The sequence below is a fragment of the Silene latifolia genome, chromosome 1, assembly GCF_048544455.1.
Source record: "Silene latifolia isolate original U9 population chromosome 1, ASM4854445v1, whole genome shotgun sequence".
In the NCBI taxonomy this organism is placed as follows: Eukaryota; Viridiplantae; Streptophyta; class Magnoliopsida; order Caryophyllales; family Caryophyllaceae; genus Silene; species Silene latifolia.
Genome location: NC_133526.1, coordinates 161667459 through 161687762, shown reverse-complemented (window position 1 = coordinate 161687762; position 20304 = coordinate 161667459). Strand labels below are relative to the sequence as shown.

General features: G+C 43.0%; 1 non-coding gene across 1 annotated transcript; it reads left to right on the top strand.

The window, feature by feature from the left end:
* Window positions 1-19177: 19177 nt before the first annotated feature.
* LOC141618732 (small nucleolar RNA R71) lies at window positions 19178-19284 on the top strand. Its single transcript, XR_012531481.1, has one exon. It is a non-coding gene; the product is annotated as a small nucleolar RNA R71 (small nucleolar RNA).
* The last annotated feature ends 1020 nt before the right edge of the window (window positions 19285-20304 follow it).

Here is a 20304-nt window from a genome sequence, read left to right as displayed (position 1 = left end):
AGCATGACCAAAGAATCATACCTAGCCTGCAGCCAGTCAGCCTCCGGAACCTGACTTTCTAACAGAATTCTCAAAGAAGGTACCTCTAATTCGATAGGCTGGACTGCTTCCATCCCATATGTCAAATAGAACGGAGTTGCTCCAGTGGCTGTGCGAATAGACGTCCTGTATCCCCATAGTGCGAACGGTATCTTCTCTGGCCATTCGCGATAATTGTCGGTCATTTTCCTGAGAATCACAGTGATTGTCTTGTTGGCGGCTTCCACCACGCCATTTGTTTGAGGTCGATAAGGTGACGACTTGAGGTGCTTGATTTTATACTTTTCAAGTATCACAGCAGTTTCAGCCTGGAAGTGGGTGCCATGGTCGCTAATGAACTCATGCGGCACCCCGTATCTGCAAATGATTTCATTCTGAATGAACTTTGCTACCTGCTTCGCTTGTAGTACTTTGTATGATTTCACTTCTACCCACTTCGTGAAGTTATCGATGGCGACTAGCATGAAACAATGCCCACCTGTTCCAGATGGCTTGACCTTTCCAATAATGTCGATTCCCCATGTTGAGAAAGGCCACGGTGATGTCAAAGTATACAACAGTGATGGTGGCACATGTTGTATGTTCGCAAAGATTTGGCAATTATGGTAATGTCTGACATATTCGCGACAATCTGTCTCCATCGTGGTCCAATAATACCCTAATCTCATGATTTTACGCACTAGCATATAGGCATTCATGTGTGGGCCACACTCCCCGTCATGGACTTCTTCCATGACTCTTTTTGCAGTTGGTGAGTCTATGCATCGCAGAAGGATATTTTGCGCGGTCTTCTTGTACAATTGTCCATCATTGGTTCTAACGAACTGAGCGGCTAGCATTCGAATAGCGCGCTTTCCGCGGTTATCCATGTCGGGTGGTTACTCTCCTGATTCTTTAAATTTCAGAATAGCATGATACCAAGGTCCAGCCTCGGTTTCTTCTGTGTCTCCGATTACATTAACGTAAGCAGGTGATGATCGTCGTTCGACACATATTGGCATAGTATCCATATGATCAGGCATGTTGATCAGAGCAGCTAGCTTTGATAGTGCATCATCAAACTGGTTTTCATCTCTGGGGAGGTGCACGTATTTGACATCCGCGAACAACTTTTTTAGTTCCTCGATTTTCGCTTGGTACGGAGCCAGGCTATCACTTCGGGTTTTCCACGTCCCGGCCACTTGGTTGATCACTAGTGACGAGTCCCCATGTACTACAAGCTTTTTGATGCCTAACTCGAGAGCACTGTGCAAACCGAGTAGGCACGCTTCGTATTCGGCCGCGTTATTAGTAACATTAAAGTCCAACTTGATCGAAATGGGAACATGTTCACCTTCTGGTGAAATGAGTAGCACTCCTATCCCGTAACCCCTGCAGTTCGATGCTCCATCAAAATAGAGGTCCCACGTATCATTGTTTATATGAACGATATCTTCGTCGGGGAACGACCACGTATCTACAACCTCAATTTCTTCTATCTGGTTATCCGCCAGGAAGTCTGCAACTGCCCTTCCCTTTATCACTTTTAGCGGTACGTATTTTAGATCGAATTCGGAAAGCATTAAAGTCCATCTCGACACCCTGCCGTTTAGAACTGGTTTTTTAAACAAGTATTTGATTGGGTCCATCTTCGAGTGGATGCAGACACTATGACTAAGCATGTAGTGTCGCAACTTCTTTGTCGCCCATACTAAAGCCAAACATGTCTTCTCGAGCTGAGTATACTTGATTTCATACTCTAAAAACTTTTTACTAATGTAGTAAATTGCTCTTTCCTCTTTATCGACAATCTGTGCCATCATTGCCCCCATTGCAGTATCTGTAACTGTAAGATACAACAAAAGTGGTAACCCAGCCGTTGGCGGGCTGAGCACGGGAGGGGAAGATAGTATTTATTTGATCTTATCGAACGCCGCTTGACAGTGATCATCCCATACGATGTGTTCCCCAACTTTCAACTTCTTAAAAATTGGCTCGCATATCATAGTTAGCCTTGCCACGAACCGGCTTATATACTGGATTCTTCCTAGGAAACCTCGAATTTCCTTCTCGGTTTTCGGGTGAGGCATTTCCATTATGGCCTATATTTTTGATGGGTCCACCTCGATCCCACGGTGGCTAACAATGTGACCCAACAGTTTAGCGGATGTGACTCCGAATGCGCACTTTTGGGGATTCAACCTCATGTTATACTTGCGCAATCGTTCAAAGAATTTGCGTAGTGTACCAAGGTGGCCATCCCGCTCCTTTGACTTGACAATCATGTCGTCGACATAAACCTCGACTTCCTTATGCATCATATCATGTAACAACGTTGTCGCGGTCCTTTGGTATGTAGCCCCTGCGTTTATCAACCCAAAAGGCATTCTTTGTGTAGCAATAGGTTCCCATTGCGTTCGAACGCAGATCTTATGCATGTCTTCTTTCGCCATCTTGATCTGATTATAACCGGCGTATCCGTCCATAAAGGATAATAACGCGTGATTTGCCGTGTTATCAACCAGGATGTCGATGTTAGGTAATGGGAAATCGTCCTTCGGACTTGCCTTGTTTAGATCCCGGAAGTCGACACAAACCCGAACTTTACCATCTTTCTTTGGTACTGGTACGACGTTAGCCACCCATCGAGTATTCGACACCTTGATGAACCAGACTTTGAGTTGCTTGTCGATTTCTTCCTTGACTTTCAAAGACCAATCTGTGTGCATTTTGCGGAGCTTCTGCTTGACTGGCTTATATCCCGGCTTGATTGGGATCCTGTGCTCCGCAATTTCTCTATCAATGCCTGGCATGTCTTTGTAGGACCATGCAAAAACATCTTTGAACTCATGTAACAACCCAATGAACCCTTGTCTCTCGGTGGGACTTAAAGTAGTTCCTATTTTAAGCTCCTGTGGTTCTAAGGTTGTACCTACATTGATGGTTTCGGTATCTTCGATGATCGAAGATTTCTGTTCGTACTCTTCCAACCCTTTTATCAACTATAGAGGTGGTTCCATTTCTTCTTCTTCTTCTTCGACCAACTGTTCGTCCTCGACCTCAGTCTCAATGTCATTATTAAAACAATCATTTTCAAAGTTCGAATTGCAATGTAAGTGAGACAAGTCGTAAGCAAACTGGTTCATATTATTATTGATTTGAAATTGCGCGAAATGCGCTAACATTTGAGCCAACTGGTCGGAGCTCAGTGGCGAGATAGGGGTATTCGGGACAGGCCCCGGAATACCACCATTAGGAAAGGGTGCAGAGGAAGGGAAAGCTAGGGGAGGGGTATTTTCAACACCTGACTCCTTAGACTCAATCTTAGGACCTATCTCAGACTCAGACTCGGACTCAGACTCAGACTCAGAATCGGTAACGTCATCTGGCTTGAACATCTCTCCTTCTCCAGTTGTCAACTTGAAAAGAAGTCCCTTGTTGTCAGTCCACTTGATTGTTTTCTGCCATCCCATGTTGGTCCTAAGAGGATCTACATCGGTGATGAGGGTAGATGGGTCGAACTGCTCGCTTCTCAGGATCATGCTTACCAAATCTTCGTTTGGTATTAGTGATTTCCTCTTTTCACCGAAAAGAAGACCCAAGGCTCCCTCGTCACTCATTGGATCTGGTTTAGTCCCTACTGGCATCACAGTTAGAACATCTTCAGGGATGTAGTAGCAGTCTTGGAATACTTCGATTCCTTGGACCATAAGGTTCTTCTTTGGGTCAAAGATAGGTTCGGGGAAGTCCATGCAGGGAAGTTCTTCCCCAGCCCTCACGAAGTGACCGTTTAGAGTTAGGTGATATGGTCCCATTTTAATATCTCGATCTTCGATCGTTCTTCCCCTCTTTTCCAGCAGATCTTTCCCAGTGGGCTCATATCCAAGCCCGAAAGTTACTCCTTTGGCTACTGGTGGTTTCAACTCGAATGTACCCTCCTTTCTAGGATATAAAGAGAAACCGAAGTACTTCCCAGTCTTGAGAATCACCTCGCATGCATGACTTCCCGTGTATAGATCCATATTCTCTACTTCAGAGTTCAGCTCGATCATGTTGACAATCTCAAAACCACATGCGTCATTGGCAGCTTCGACCCTTACTTCAGAAGTAATGCCCCCTCCTGCCACAGTAATTGGCGTGGCGTCAATAGTGATGGTTTTGCCATTGAGTGGGATCTTGATTTTCCGATGCATCGTTGATGTTACGGCCCTTGTAGCGTGGATCCAAGACCTTCCCAACACTAAGTTGAAGGATGAGCAAATGTCAATTACTTGGCAACTTATTTTCTTTTCCACTTGCCCTGTCTGTACTACTAGATCGACAAGTCCACTTACTCGACGCACAGTGCCATCGAATGCCCGAACTGTCTGTATAGTGGGGATGAAGTCATTCTTCTCCAGGCCCAGAATATGCGCTGTTTTCAAAGGGAGTACGTTGACAGCCGATCCGTCGTCAACTAAGGTCATAGGAATATGCTTGTTGAGACACACGGTAGCAACATAGAGGGCCAGGTTATGTCGGGGCCCGAACGGTGGTAGATCTTCGTCGGAAAATGTCACGGCGTTGGTAATCTGAGGCCGATTCTGGGTGATGTGAGTGACCATGTCAGCAGGAGTAGTATTTGACGACACCGTCATGTTCATCAAGGCTTGCAACAAAGCCTGACGATGTTCGAAAGAGCTCAGGATAAGTTGCCAGATAGACACGTCGGCCTTAGTCTTTTGTATTTGCTTGATGAGGGAAGCCTCGGAGGTCGACCCTTCACCAAGAACTTCGACCACTACCGGCTCTTTGGGAGGCGTCTTGCTCGCGATATCCTTAGCTTTCTCCACACGGTACGGGCGCCCTGATCTAGTCAGATGGTTTGACTCTAGGGCATGTTGCCTCACTTTTAAGATTTCTTCTTGGGTGTGAGGGATTGTCGCACCTTTGACGAGGTAAACATCAACTTCGTCATCAGCCCAAACGCAATTGATTTCATTGCCGCTCCGGAGTATGTAAGGAGTGCAATCGACAACAAAATCCCCGAACGTAATCTCGTTTCTCGAGCTTGGTAGGAACTCGGAGCAATCCATGAATATTCTTCCGATGAAAACCCCTTTTAGACGACATGGGCGAATCAAGTGAGAGTAATCAACACTATCTTCGGTAGAGACAAACTTAGTGTGGTCCCCAAAGGGGTTGGTGACGTTGTTGGGTTTTATGGCCGGGATTGGGAGCGTTCCGTTCTCAATCATGTCTTGAATTTCGTGCTTTAGTCTAAAGCACCTTTTAGTATCGTGTCCCTTCCCTTGATGAAAGGCACAGTAGGCATTCGGTTTGTACCATTTGCCTTGTTGTTCAGCAGGTGGATCCGGAGTTGGACCAATGGGCTTCAACTTTCCTTGGTTCATGAGCCTTTGGAGAGCGTAGGCGTAAGTGCACTCGATATCGGTGAATACCCTCGAAGCTTGGCGCGGAGGCCTTTTTGATTGTCCATCTAAGAGATTGACAGTTTCAACAAAGTGGGCCGCTGCTGGTGCTTTTGCTTTAGATGACGAGGCCCCTTGGTATCCTTTTGGCTTCTCAGTTTCAGCCATTCGGACATCATCCTCTACCTTTATCCCGATTCTTATCAATTCTTTGAAAGAACCAAAATTCTGGTATTTCAGAGCATTACGGTAAACAGGTCGTAAATTCTTCACGAACATATCTACCATTTCAACTTCATCAGGCTTCTTAGCTAGTTTAACGCTTTCAGCGCGCCATCTTGCGAGGAATTCAGTAAAGCCCTCTTTTTCCTTCTGTGTCATTACTTCCAAAGTCCTTATGTTGGTTTGAATCTCAACATTGTCAGCATAGTGCTTACAGAACTCCACCGTAATATCTTCGAAAGTGGGGAAGTTCTTAAGGTCAAGATTATAGAACCACGCCTTTGGGTGTTCATCCAGAGATTGGGCAAAAATTTCAGAGAGCATGTCAGCAGGTACTCCCTTCAGTGCTAAGTACCCTTTATAGGCCTTAACATGGTCGACTGGATCTTCGGTGCCCTTGAACTTTGGGATATCAGTGAGTACCATGTTCGTGGGCAACTTATCCTGAACTGGGGCGTAGGCCCTAGCATTCTCATAGTGGATGTTCTTCCCCTGGGAGAGTTTCCAGACGGTCTTCGATGAACTTGAACCGTTTCTCCAGATCAGTCAGAGGTGGGGTAGATAGAGGGGAATCTTCACCCAGCTTAGATTCGATTGCATCCATGCGGGTCATCATGAGGTTCACGGCCTCAGTGAGCTTGTTGACAGCATCTTCCATTGCTTGACGGCGGGTTTTTGGCGGCCTTTCTACAAGAAAACCCCGAACCGAGTCAATATTCAAATGTAAGAGCCCCTGCACACTTAAGGACACGACACCAACTAGACTCAAAAAAAGACTCGACTTGAGATTAAATAACCAAAAGGTTCGACTCACGGTTGGATTTAGACCTCGATTTATTTTAGACTCGACAAGACGACATGACTCAAGTTGTCATAGCTCGATTCTAAACTGGACTCGGTGTGACTAAACCCGTGATTGGACTAACATAGCCCATAGGTTCGGGTGAAACGCCCTAAATGGCCTAGCTTGGGCGTTTATCTGGACTATCCTAGACCAAATGGTCGACCAACATGACTCAAAGCCCAAGAGGTGAGCTTGGGTGACCCAACAGGGTCGTGTTCTAGACTCTTGGGAACGAAAAACGCCTGGCCTAACACGGCCAGGACCCGGACACGACTCGACGCATTTCATGCTTGGTTGAGGTTCGAGAAACATTTTGGATTGAATTTGAAAAAAAACGAATAATTGATTTGAAAATGAGATTTGAAATGGGCAGCATGCCGGCTATAAAAGCTTATTTTTGGCCGAAAATTCTAGTCCTATTTGGGCAGCATTCCGCGTTTTTAAAACCATGCTAATTTTGACAGTAAGTTGTTCAAAAGTTCGGTTTTGAAATTGATATGGAAATTTTGAAAAGACTCGGGAAAAACACCTTGCACATTGTCATTCTCATGTTATAAGGATGTATGCTCCTAGACATCTCTAAGTCTCGGCAAGTCTTCTACAAGAAGGTCTATGCCCTCCATCCTTTTTTTGGGTCTTATAGAGCAAGGGCCTTTAGGTAGAGTACCTAGAAGAGCGTCCCCACCATCAAGAACCACGACGAGGAGGAGCGGAAGCAAGCAATGTGCAAGTTCCTGGCATAGTGGGACGTCGCCCTCCACGCATCACAAAGAAACGCTGGGACGGCCCGGGAAAGTCCTTAAGGGTTTATGCATGAATCGTAGCACTATGAATAATGTTTTACTTTCCAATATTTTCTTTTCAAGTTTCACCTCGGAGGAAAAGACCCTAGAAACAAAGTGTAACCAGTCCTCTTTTCCCCAGCGGAGTCGCCAAACTGTGGACAACGCCCGCGGGAACTGCGTCCGCGGGATCCACACTAGGCATAATCGACTCAAGGTTCTTTCGAATCGAATTAAGACAAATTAGAGTCGCCACCAAGTTTTATGGGAACTTGGAACCGTTCAAGTCAACTTTACACCTTTCATCGAAAAGCATAAAGCCAATCGACTACGAGTGATTAAAGATAAAGACTTGTACCCTATATCACTCGATTTGAATGACTCTCGTAATCCAATGGTATTTAGACGGATCCACAAACCATAGATCTTGAGTAAGGGGTGAGGGTACGTGTTAGGAAGCCCATAAGGACACCTAACCCCGCCCGTCAATAACGGCCTCTACTAAGTCAAGTGTCGGATTTCAGACAAGGTCATAGCTACTACGATATATGATATGCAAACATCGTTTTAAAACCCTAACATGTGAAGTTTCTATGTTGATTTAGATGCAACTACACTAACTTTGTCAAAGTTGTAATTTAGCATGTGGGTTGATTGATCTAACAACATACAAAACAAAGCAAACAAGGCTTAGGGGGAATGGGGGAGCCGTTGGGATCTATCCTATTACAACCCAGGCATTTCATGCCGACGCAACGATAAATTAAAGATACAACTCGATCTAAAATACAACGCTATACACAAAACCGTACATGACACATTACACGGCCAATTCGGCCTAGGGAAACGTGCACAAGGGGGGTGGCCCACGGCTTACATAACTCACGGCCTTGGGTCACTCCTCGTGATGCGTGCTTTCACTTAATCTTATCGAATTAGACATAGGGCCACACACCAAAGCATACATTAGCATAAATCGGGCCATGTTGCTTTAAACAACATGCGATTTACTACGCTCTTACATGCATTGGGGCACAACCATCTAACCAAACAAGACTAAGGTTTTTGAAGAAGTTTTGACTCGATAAAAGTAAAACAAACTTGAAAGTTACAACTCGATGGACAAACTATAAATTACAAGCTACGAAACGACAAAGAACAAATGATATAAAACAAACGAAACAAGAAAAGGCACGGCCACCCTCACGGCCTAAAGCCACATCCACCCTAGTTCCTAGGTTAAATTCATTAGGTTAGATAGATTTGCGAAGCGATGCGGGATGTACATTAGAAAACGATGATAAAAGAGGTCAGAAAGCTTTGCCTAAGACCGGGTGCTCTACACGGCCTAAAGGGTCGAATTAAGTCAAGTTCGCTAATTAATTTAACTCATCGAGTGTTAATAAGAAGGTGCTAATCACGCACTGTTATACTAGCAAGAAATTATGTGAAAGAGAAAGATGCATTCAATTAAGTTACAGAATTGTTAGTTGATTTTAATGCTTGTGTCGAAGCCACCTAACGTGTCTAATTAGGTTATTAATTTGATCTAATGTCGTCTAAATAAGTCATATGTTAACAATCAGAGGTCGAACTAACATGCAACGGGTCCTAGGGTATGTCGAATTGGTCGAAACAAACGAGGGATCAAAAGCGAGTAACGAAGTTAGAAATCGTTTTATTAATGCCCTACCTTGAACACGAGGATATGTAAATGAGACGGGGTGTACGACCGACTGATGTGGCGATTTCTTTCCCATCTCAAGTCAACGCGGGTGTTCGTGGTGGTACTTTAACTCATACTCGGACTAAACTAGTTTCATAGTTAACGATATCAAACGATAAAAAAACGATAAACAAAATAAAACGAAACAATAAAAAACAAACATAAAAAGAACGAAATAAAAGAGAGAAGAGGAGGATTTGATGCACCCTCAACTTACATGTATCTTTGACACCGTCTTGGGTCATAATCGATCGTAGATTTTATCTCGAGAGGCTGTCGTCGACGAAGGAACAAAGCAATAACACGTTTTTTTGCAAATCTGGACAGCAACTTTCAAACTGCAATTTCTCACTCGTTTCACGGTGAAAATTAGATTTAAAAGATGTTTTGAAAACTAGAAAGAGAGGAGAACAAAGATCTTAAAACAATCCCTGCTCGTTTTGAATTATTGGGCACAAAAAACGAGCACAAACAGAACTGGACAGACAGGAAAAGCCGCGAAAACAGAGTGTATGTCACTCTGTTTTTCGAGGGGATTCGTGTACTCTCAAGGGCAATTTGGCTCGTGAATCTTTGTCTAAGATGTAGATGGATGTTGTTTGGTTAATTAGGAACAAGAAACTCGAATTTTAATGGAGGTTTGAAGGGAGAACGAAGGGTTCCAAAGAGGACACACAAACTGATTCTCAGTTTTGTATGTCGGTTTTGTCGAGGGTTTTTGGGAGGCAATTAGGGTTTGTTTCTGGAGTTTAAAGCTTATAAGTGAAGGTAGTATGTATGGAGAACTTAGAGGAATGAATGTATGGTGAAGGAGGGGGGGGGGTATTTATAAGGAGTTAAAGTAGGGTAAAAGGGAGCCATAAGCAGTCGGGCTCGGTTTGCATAGCTGCTGCCCATCAGATATTCGTGGGGTTTTTTAGGGTTTGTATGGGGGGTTTTCTTGGTGTTTAAGCTAAGGTAATATGGGTAGGATACTAGGGTATGGGTTAGGGTTAATGGGCACGGGTTTTGGTGGTATTTGGAGCGGGTTTTGGGCTCGGGATTTAGCACGCAAAAAAAAGCAATTTGTTTGTTATGCGGGCTGTTTGGGGAGTATTTGGGACGGGAATTGGGCCGTGGTTATGGGGGTTCGAACTGGGGTTGGATGGGTAGAGGCTTAGGTTGGTTAGTGTAATCGAGATTCGTGCCAACTCGTAAAGAAAACGGGCTCAAAAACCGAGCTATAATCGAGCTACAAAACGCGCGGTTGAAACGAGTTTTCGATTTTCAAATTCGATTTTTCAAATCAAATTAACACATTAAAAATCAATGATTTTTCAAATCAAATACACTCATAAAATGATTTTTTCAAATCAATTATTTATTTTATTTTCAATAAAATAAACTTGAGAAAAATAAATTCAAAATAAAGTAAAATGAATTCACCTTAAAAAAGCTTTAATTTAAATATCATTTAAATTAATAAAATACTCCGTCGACAACGCTCATTCTACATCGTAAAACGAACCCAAATAATGACAATGACAACTAATAAATACATGTGTCCTATCATCATCGGGTGTTTGTCGGGTTCTCTATAAATTCCAATATCAACGGATACGGGTATCTACAGCTTGGAAATATCAGGCCCAATACCTGGCAAGCGAAGTTCTGAGGACAGGCTACTTCTGGCCAACCTTAAGAGCTGACTGCCTAGCTTATAGCTCGAAGTTTTAAGTATACCAACCTCACTCCCCGTTCATTCATCAACCATCTGAGCTACTATATTCCATCTTATCCCCCTGACCATTCATAAAGTGGGGGATGGATATTGTAGGCAAGTTACCACAGGCCCCTGGGAAAAAAGCCTATATGTTAGCCATGACCGATTACAATGGATAGAAGCTGACTCATACAGGCAAATTAAAGAGAAGGACGCCATATCATTTTTCAAGAGGAATATCATATGCCGTTATGGCATACCCTCAAAAATAGTATGTGATAATGGCACACAATTTGTGAGAAAGAGAATAATGGCCTTTTGTGCACAATGGGACATTAATCTGGTGACCTCTACACCAGGCTATCCAGAAGCCAACGGCCAGGCCGAATGCAGCAACAAAGTGGTGATTAACTGATAAAAAAGAAACTAAAGCAAAGAAAAGGCAGATGGGCTGAAGAACTCCCCCTAGTCCTCTGGGCTGACAGAACTACACCTAAGACATCAACTGGCCAGACACCTGACTCCTTGGTCTATGGCTGTGAGGCAGTAATCCCAGCAGAAATCCACGTACCCACCACCAGGTGCAACCTAAATACTGTTGGGGAAAACCAGCGATTGATGCAAGACAACCTGACCTTGGCTGAAGAGCTGAGAGATGCGTCCAGAATCAGGATAGCATCCTACCAACATATGGTAGCCAGAAGCTACAACAAAAACGTAAATATGAGAGTATTCAAGGAAGGGGACCTAGTCCTACGAAAAGTCTTTCCAAACACAAAAAGACAAGAATGCAGGCAAACTCGCCCCTACATGGGAAGACCCTTACCTGATTGATTCAATAGTAGGACAGGGAGCTTCCAGGCTTCAGACCCTGGACGGAAAAATGATCCCTAGTTCCTGGAATATCTCTCACTTAAAACTATTTCATGTATAAGCCCATTTATTTTTGCCTGAACCAGGTAAGGCTATCAATCCTATCTCTTACTTGGCATGCTTCTATATGTAATTATCCTGAATAAAATGATCCATGTTTTTTCCATGTGATTTCCTGCTACCTGAAATTTCCTGACAAGTTGAAACTTTTACTATATATCTCAAACCACTATATTGAATCCTGAAAACTTGTTTACGCTTTTCCTGCAACTATTTAGCATAATATATTTGCATGCTTAAACAAATATTCAGGATTGAGGGCCACTCCACCCAACCTGAAAAGCATTCCAGAAATACCTCACAAGCTATGACAAATAGAGATCAATAAAAATCTCAAACACTTTGTCATATCCAAAAATACATAAAAACATAGCTCAGTACAAAAGACAGGTAAGATGGTGAAATAAATCTGGACTACTTATCTTAAGCTCTCCTGACAGGCAACTATCCCTCTTCCTCAAAAAAGCCCTCCAAACAGGCTGAGGGCCATAAGTCCATGAACAGCCTGAGGGCCATAAGCCCTCCTGACATGCATTATCTTAAAAGGTACAAAAATTTCAAACCAGGCCCATAGAGAAAAATCAAAAAGTTGCTTCAGATTGCATACTTATTCATAACAAAGGAAGATCAAAAGCAAAGTTTTTCCAAGGAACATCCCCCCTGGATGGGCCAAAGACTAGCTAAAATAATTCGAAGTTTTGTCCAGGGAACACCCCCATGGATAGGCCAAAAACTTATCCTAAGCAAAATTATCAACCTGCCTTGGAGGCAGTAGCAGAACCAATGCCTTCATCAGCAACCTCTTCCTCCTCATCAACCTCATCACTTCTGTCTTTAGTCGGGGGAGAGTCGACCTCGTCATGAGCATGCAGTTTATGGAGATCAGGGTAGGCAGCATTAAGATCAGCCATTTCTTGCTCCAGGTTCCAGTATGGCCTGACCTCAATAGTCTCCTTCATAGCATCAACCTGACCCTTGCAAAAAAAAAAAAAAATACAAGGCAACATCCTTGTACCTGCTCTGCACTTTGTCCCTCTCAATAGCCAACTCCTCATTTGCCTTCAAAAGATCTTGCATAGCCTGCTTGTGGATTTTGAGCAAGGCGAAATCAGGTCAGGGTAGAGTTGTGTAAGGTTAACTAGCTCTAGATAGTCTGTTGGTCAGGTCGTCAGGGTACAATAATAAGCTGTAAATGAAATAATAACAACAATAATAAGACAAGTAATTTTTTACGTGGAAAACCCTTGAATGGGAAAAAACCACGAGCACCAAGCCAGGAGAGGATTTCACTATATAGTTTGGGAGAATAATTGTATAAAAATAACAATGTTAATATTTCTCTTTGTATTGCGTGTGCTTCTTCTTGTGTGCGTATGATCTGCCCTAAATATCTTCAAAGTGTTCCTTATATAGGCTTCCTCCTTGAACGGCTGCTTGATATGGTACTAAATGCGGATTATTCTCCATAATTACCAATAATAATTGCCAATTATTCCTCCCTTAATTACTACATTCACTGCGAAATCTTCATACTTAATGCTGCGTATATAATTCCTTTATAACACGCGTATATGGTCTAATATCGTCCTGATATTTTGACCGTTGTCCACTCCATGGCATGGGGTCTGTCTTCATGTGCCCTGATAGCCTGACACCCTAACAGCCTGGCAGTCAGGTTCAGATGAGATACTGATCAGGAAGGTCTGCGGATTTCCAGGCCTAACAATTGCCCCTTATCTCCTTATTTGCAGTGTGCCAGGACGAAAAAATGAGGAGATAACTTTATTTTTAGGAAGTTTACCCAACGTTAAGTTTTGCCTAGTCAGTTTCCTGTAACGGCTATTTTACTACAGTTGCTGACGCGTGTGATATTTACTGCAACTTCCTTAATGATTATCCACTTCTTTTGCGGATGAAACCCTAATCCTCTTCATTATAAATACCTGCGTGCTTCATTAAGTTGAACTCACCAAAGCCGTTTCTTCTTATTTTCTCTCTTTGATAATCTTTTTCTTCAGTTCTCTTAATTTCTAACTTCTTCAATCTTTAATCAATTCTCCATAATCTTTTAAATAATGGCTGCTAAGAAAAAGTCTACCAGGGCAGCGGTTCCTGCAACTCCTCCTCCTCAGAATCCTGAGGAAACTTCTTCTGAAAATCTGCCTACTTCTTCTGCTGCTCCATCTCCCACAGTAAATAAGCCGAGTGATTCTCCATTGGAGATGATGTCAATATTTCATGGTGATTTTCAATTCAAGCCTACGAAGGCTTTAAATGAGGACCAGTCTCCTGCAAACCGTTTGAAGCCTGAGTTTGAGAAGATTTTGAAGGATAAGGGGATCATCCCTGCTGATGCTGAAGTCTGGATCCCTGAGAATTCTCCCATCAGGGCTGACTGGGCTTGTCCTGGTTGGTTCTGTATTCATGACTGGGCTTTTAGGGCAGGCTGTAAGCTTCCTTTTTCTCCTCTTATGGTTGAGGTTATTAAGGAGATCGGTGTTCCATCTTATCAGTAAATGCCAATGGTGTGGAAGGTTCTATGTTCCATTGAGAATCTCTGTAAAAAATACAATATTTCTTTTTCTCTTGACGACTTGAAGACTTGTTATGCTGTTAAAACAAACAGTCCTGGCCGTATAAGTTTTAAGGTCAGGGCGTCTACTACTCCTCTTTTGAGTAACTTGGATAGTGGCCATGATAAAGGCTGGGCTGCTGGGTACATGTTTGTCAGGACCAATTTTGTGGGTCCTGATTTGGCGTATTTGACTCATGAGGCTTGCGTTGCTAGTGAGTCTTTTGGTTTCTTTCTTTGCCCTGCATGTTTTATTTGTTAGTGATAGATAAAATGAAAATTGTAATAAGTTATACCTCTTATGTGTGCAGTTGATGACTGGGTTACTGAATCTCAGTATCCCACTCCTAATGTTTCTGCTTTTCTTGCTATTCCTCCTTTGGAGAGGTCCTGGCCTCTCTGTTGCGGGGTTGGTCACCTTCCTCGCTGTTTGAAGGCTGACGGTGCTCCTAGGGCGGCTAAAGCTCTAGGGGCTGCTAGTGCCACTACCTCAGGCAGTAAGTCTCTCTTAATCTTTCATTTCTTTTTACTTAGGCTTCCTGATAGTGTTTGGTTTATATTGCTGATACAGTATTTCGTGTTGCAGCCACCAGGTCGTCTATTCGCCTTGCCAGGTTTGGTATGGCTGACCATTCAGCCATGTTGGCTAAGATTAAGGAGGAAGGTTCCCAGGGAAGCGGGGATACTGAGCCTATTATTGACTTGATTGAACAGTCTGATGCTTCCAAGGTCACTGTTGCACCTGCTGCCCCTGCTGAAACAAGTTCAACAGCCCAAAAGAGGAAAATTGAAGATGTTGATGTTTCTGCCCCGTTCAGGGAGGTGAGAGCCAGGGTGGACAATATGGAGGCTGCTAGGGTGAATATCAGGGATTAGGCTGCTTCTAAATCAGATGTCATGCTTACCCTTGACCCTGTTGAGACTGCTACTCAGGCAGTTGCTTCAGTGGATCATTCAGTCAGCCTCTTAGCTGGTGCCTTGGCTGCTGTAAGGGAGGTAAGCTGGAACAATGTTTATGTGTGTTTTGTTCGGGTAGTTTTCTATTATTGGTGTAAGTTACTCATGCTTGTCTTTCTGGTTTTGATCAGGATGCTGCCACCTGTCTCCATAATGCCTATCAGGCTACTTCTTTGGTAGCCAGAATTGATTTGATGAGATCAGATTATGATAGGTTGAAGTCTGAGCTGGATTTTGCACGGGCTGACCTGGCTGCTAAAGCTGCTGACTTGACAAGGGTGCAGGCTGAGAGGGATGCTGCTAAGACCGAGGCAGTTTCGAGCAAGCGGCTGTTGCAGGAGGCCTTGGACATAATGAGGAGCTCACCCAAGAAAGGGATGACTTGGAGTTCAAGCTGGATGATGCTTCCCTCTACTTTTATATCAAGGGAAGGGCGGCTGCTATGTCGGAGCCTGTAGAGGCCAGGGCGAAGTGGAACCCTGAGGCTGAGATGGCTTTTGCTGCCTCAAAGTATCCTGACCTGCATAATATGGAGAATGAACAGGAGGTCGACTCTCGAGGGAAGCAGGATGTTGACGCTGATCCGGCTAAGAGTGGGGAGCAGGTTGTTGATGCTGCTGCTGTTTCTAAGGAGAAACAGTAATATATTTTTTCAGTTGGTATTTTGGCCCATCCAGGGGGGATGTCCCTGGACAAACAATATTTTTATTTTCCTGTCTTGGGTCAGGGAGACTATCCTTGGCCTTTATGAATATTTTGGCACCTTTGCCCCAGGGGGTGAAGGTTTTTATTGATATAGGTATGGTGGCCTTCTTTTGGCTGATTTCACTTTTGACTTTGCTTGGTTTGTGAGTTTCATCCTGTTGGGCCTGTCAAACATTTTGTTTGAATAACCTGCACATTATTTTCGTTTTATTTTGTTATTCATGAGTAATTCAACCAAGTATAGTTTTTTGCTATAATGGTTGAAGGAGTGGGAAAACCGGCATGTCAGGAGGGCTTATGTCCCCTGCCTAGCTGGAGGGCTTGGTATTCGGCCTGTCAAGAGGGCATTTTAGACTAAGTGTTTGGGAGAGAACATCCTTACACCTGTCTTGCTGCGTCCAGCCGGTTGTAATCCGTGGCAGTAAACCTAGTCAGGTCAGGCAATTATTTCATGCCTGATTGGTCCTGACTCTTTACTATATCTGGTGGCGGTTACCAACTCGTCAGGCACAGTTAAGTGCAAAAAGTTTTGTTTCAGGAATGTATAGTAGAGTAGCCCTCAATCCTGAATATTTATGCATATATTCTTCAGTTGCAGGACGAGCGTATTCAAGTAAAGACGGGCGGATTCCCTTACAGGAACTTTTCTTTTTCTGCACTGGCAAAAAGACGGGCGTCTTTCTGCAAAGACGGGCGGATTCTTCAAGACGAGCGTCTTCTCTGAAGAGACGCTTGGATTCTTCAACAGTCCCAAATTTTCAAATTTTTAGTTCAATTGGACGGACGGATTCAGACAAAGACGCTCGGATTCCCTAAAGACGAGCGAATTCCCCTTAAGGACGCTCGGATTCTCCCTGGTCTACCCGGATTCAGTTCCATCTGTGTACTTGCATATCCCGTGTCATTTATCATTCTTCAAATCCCGTGTTCCTCATTGTAGGGGCACTACTAAGGCATGAATAGCCTAGGCAATTGCTATCCCCACACTAAGCTAAAGCACTACACATCAATAAAATTATTAGTCCCTCCCTCACTTCTCTCAAAAATAATAAATATCTTGATCAAAGCATAAAAATCCAAAGATAACAAAAATGCAATGTAAGAATTAAAATGCGAGTTAGAAATATTTACAAACGGTGGTTTAAGGAGGACTCCACTAAACTCTCATCCTTAGTGAGATGTCATGGGGGCATGTCCAAGGTGTTGTTGATGTTGCTCAACACCTTGAAGAAGTAGTCAAAAGCTTGTTCATTATTATGATAAAGATCCTCAATAGATCTTTGCACTTGTAGCCTTCATATTGCTCTTGATCGATAGCATTACCAATGTAGGGATTGAAAATCTCTTCAAACCCATCGTCCCAAAGACCACAAACTTCATCTACTTGGTCACTAAAGATCTCTTAAGTTGATAGAGACAACTCTCCCACTTTTTTATCTTGGCCAATGAGGCCGTCCTATTCATTGCTTGATTTTGGTGAGCTTTTCAAGCTCTCTTTGTTACAATTCACTTGCTCTTTGAATGGAGCGTCATCAACTTTCTTCTTCCATTGGAATTCTGACTTCTTCCTATCATCCTTCCGGCTATAATGATCAACCATAAAACATGGTTCATGCAAACGGGGGGCTCTCATGGTCTTGTCAAGATTGAAAGTTATGCTCTCATCTCCCACTTCTAGAGTGAGCTCTCCATGCTTCACATCAATCACCGCACCCGCGGTGTGCAACAAAAGTCTTCCTAGAATGATTGGAATGTTGGAGTCGTCTTCCATGTCAACAATGACAATGTCCACCGGGATGAAAAATTTCCCAACTCTTACGGGAACATCTTCCCATATCCCTAATGGTGTCTTCGTCGATCTATCGGCCATTTGGAGTGTGATATTGGTGCATTTAAGCTCTCCCATCCCTAACCTTTTACTCACCGAGTACGGCATAACACTCACACTAGCCCCTAGATCACATAAGGCTTTGTTGATCGTGGTGTCGTCAATGGTACACGGTATTGAGAAGCTTCCCGGATCTTTAAGTTTTGGAGGTGAACTCCCTTGAAGTATTGCACTACTCACCTTAGTGAAGGCGATAGTCTCAAGCTTCCGGATCGACTTCTTCTTTGTAAGGATGTCTTTCATGTACTTTGCATAGGCCGGCACGTGATTGATTAATTCCGTAAAAGGAATTGAGACTTCCAAATTCTTCACAATCTCTATAAAGTTTCCAAGTTGGTCATCAGATTTGGGCTTGGCTTGACGACTCGGAAAAGGAAGTTTAATCACAATGGGCTCCTTCTCCTTGTCCTTGTCTTCATTTTATTTTGAAACTTCTTCTTTTGATTGTTCTCCATCCTTGGAGTTTTGCACAATTTCTTCTTTGTCACTAGCTTCCACAACTTCATCCTCAACTTGCTTCTTCGGTGCTTCATACCTTGTACCACTTCTCAAGTGAATGGCACTAACCATTTCATGTCTTGGGGGATTACTTTGAGGTGGTAATTGCACCTTTTGTCTTTGTGAGCTTGAAGATGCTAGTTGAGTCAATTGGGTTTCCTACATTTTGGTGTGAGCTAGGATGTTGTTGATGGTGATTTCCTTTGCTTGACTATCTTTTTGCATTTGAGTGAAAAACTCTTGTTGATTCTTTTGCATTTGGAGAACCGCTTTTTGAACATCAAAACCTTGGTCATTTTGTTGATTGTATGGAGTTTGATTTTGGTAACCTTGGTTTTGGTTGTAAAAGGGTCTTTGATTTTGGTTTCTCATGGGAGGTGGGGTGTATGTTGGTTGAGGGTTTTGAACATTTTGGCTTTTGTATGAGAGATTTGAGTGGAATTTGGTGTTTTCATTGTAATAGTTAGAGTAAGGGGTACCACTCTTGTATGCTTGAAAAGCATTCACCTGTTCATTTGTTCCCCTACATTCACTTTGGTCATGTTCCAAAGTTCCACAATTCTCACATATCCTACTTGGGATTGATGAAGATGCCGTCATGGCATTAACATGATGCTTTGGTGATTTTAAGGCTTCTTCAAGTCTAGCCATAGCTTTTTCAAACTTCAAATTGATGGTATCAATGTGAGCACTAAGTTGAGCACCCAATTGAGTAATGGAGTCCACTTCATGCTTTCCTCCTCTAGTATCCTTGCGCGGTCTACTATATTGTGAATTATGGACCGCCATTTCCTCAATCTTGTTTCAAGTTTGATTGTCATCAACTTCGGTGAACATTCCATTTGATCCCATATTGAGAATGTTTCTTGAGTCTTCATAAAGACCGTTCCAAAATTGTTGTACCAAGAACCACTCGCTAAGTCCATGGTGAGGACATGAACGACAAATTCCCTTGAATCGTTCCCAAGCTTCATACAAGGATTCTTCATCTCTTTGCTTAAAGACCGTAATTTGAGCTCTTAGCATGTTAGTCTTTTCCGGTGGATAGAACTTTTTGTAGAAAGCTAGAACCAATTTCTTCCAAGAATCAATTCTGAGAGTAGCCTTATCAAGGCCTTTCAACCATTGTTTTGCGGTGCCAACTAGAGAAAAAGGAAATAAGACCCATCGAATTAGGTCTTGAGTTACACCGGTTTGAGAAATCGCATCACAATAGTCACAAAAAGTCTTCATATGAGATTGAGGGTCTTCACTAGGCATCCCCCCAAATTGGCTTCTTTCGACTAATTGGATAAATGCGGATTTGGCAATAAAATTTCCGGTTAAGTGTTGTGGTGTGGGAGTACCATTGGGTAGGTTCTCCTCGGTGGGTACGGAATGTGATGAAAACTTAGGCATTGTGGGTTGATTTTGTGTTGGATTTTGTGTTGGGTTCTCCTCACCTTCTCTTGCAAAAGGGTTGATGAACTCAATAGTATTTGGTTGAATAACCTCACCAATACCTCTCAAAGTTCTCCTAGCAAGTCTTCTATTGGTTGTCAAAGTCCTTTCAATTTCGTGATCAAAGGGTAACAAGTTACCTTGTGATCTTCTAGACATGCAAAATATCAAACAACTCGAAAATAATTAGAACAAACCTTGAGTAGTTTTACTTCCCTAAGGCAAAGAAAGACACAACTAATAACAATATAAGAAAATCCAAATCAAGTTAACACCGTCCCCGGCAACGGCGCCATTTTGATGTGGGTGATGTCGTCGGGTCACATCCAATCAAACACATTTATAATACTCAACAAACTACTAGTTAGTGGTAAGTCGAGGTCCATCCATGGGACGGTGTGCTTTGGGTTCTAAGTCTATCTATCTCAATTTATGCTAGTGTCACAATTTGTTTGGGTTTGTAGTTCTGTCCTAGGCTAATACAAGCAATAAAGTAAAACAAGCAATAAAAGGAAAGATGTAAACAAATGATTAAAAGTGCTAGGATATCATGGGGTCATAGGGGATTCATGGTGTTGATCATACAAACACGTTCACAAAGTTGCA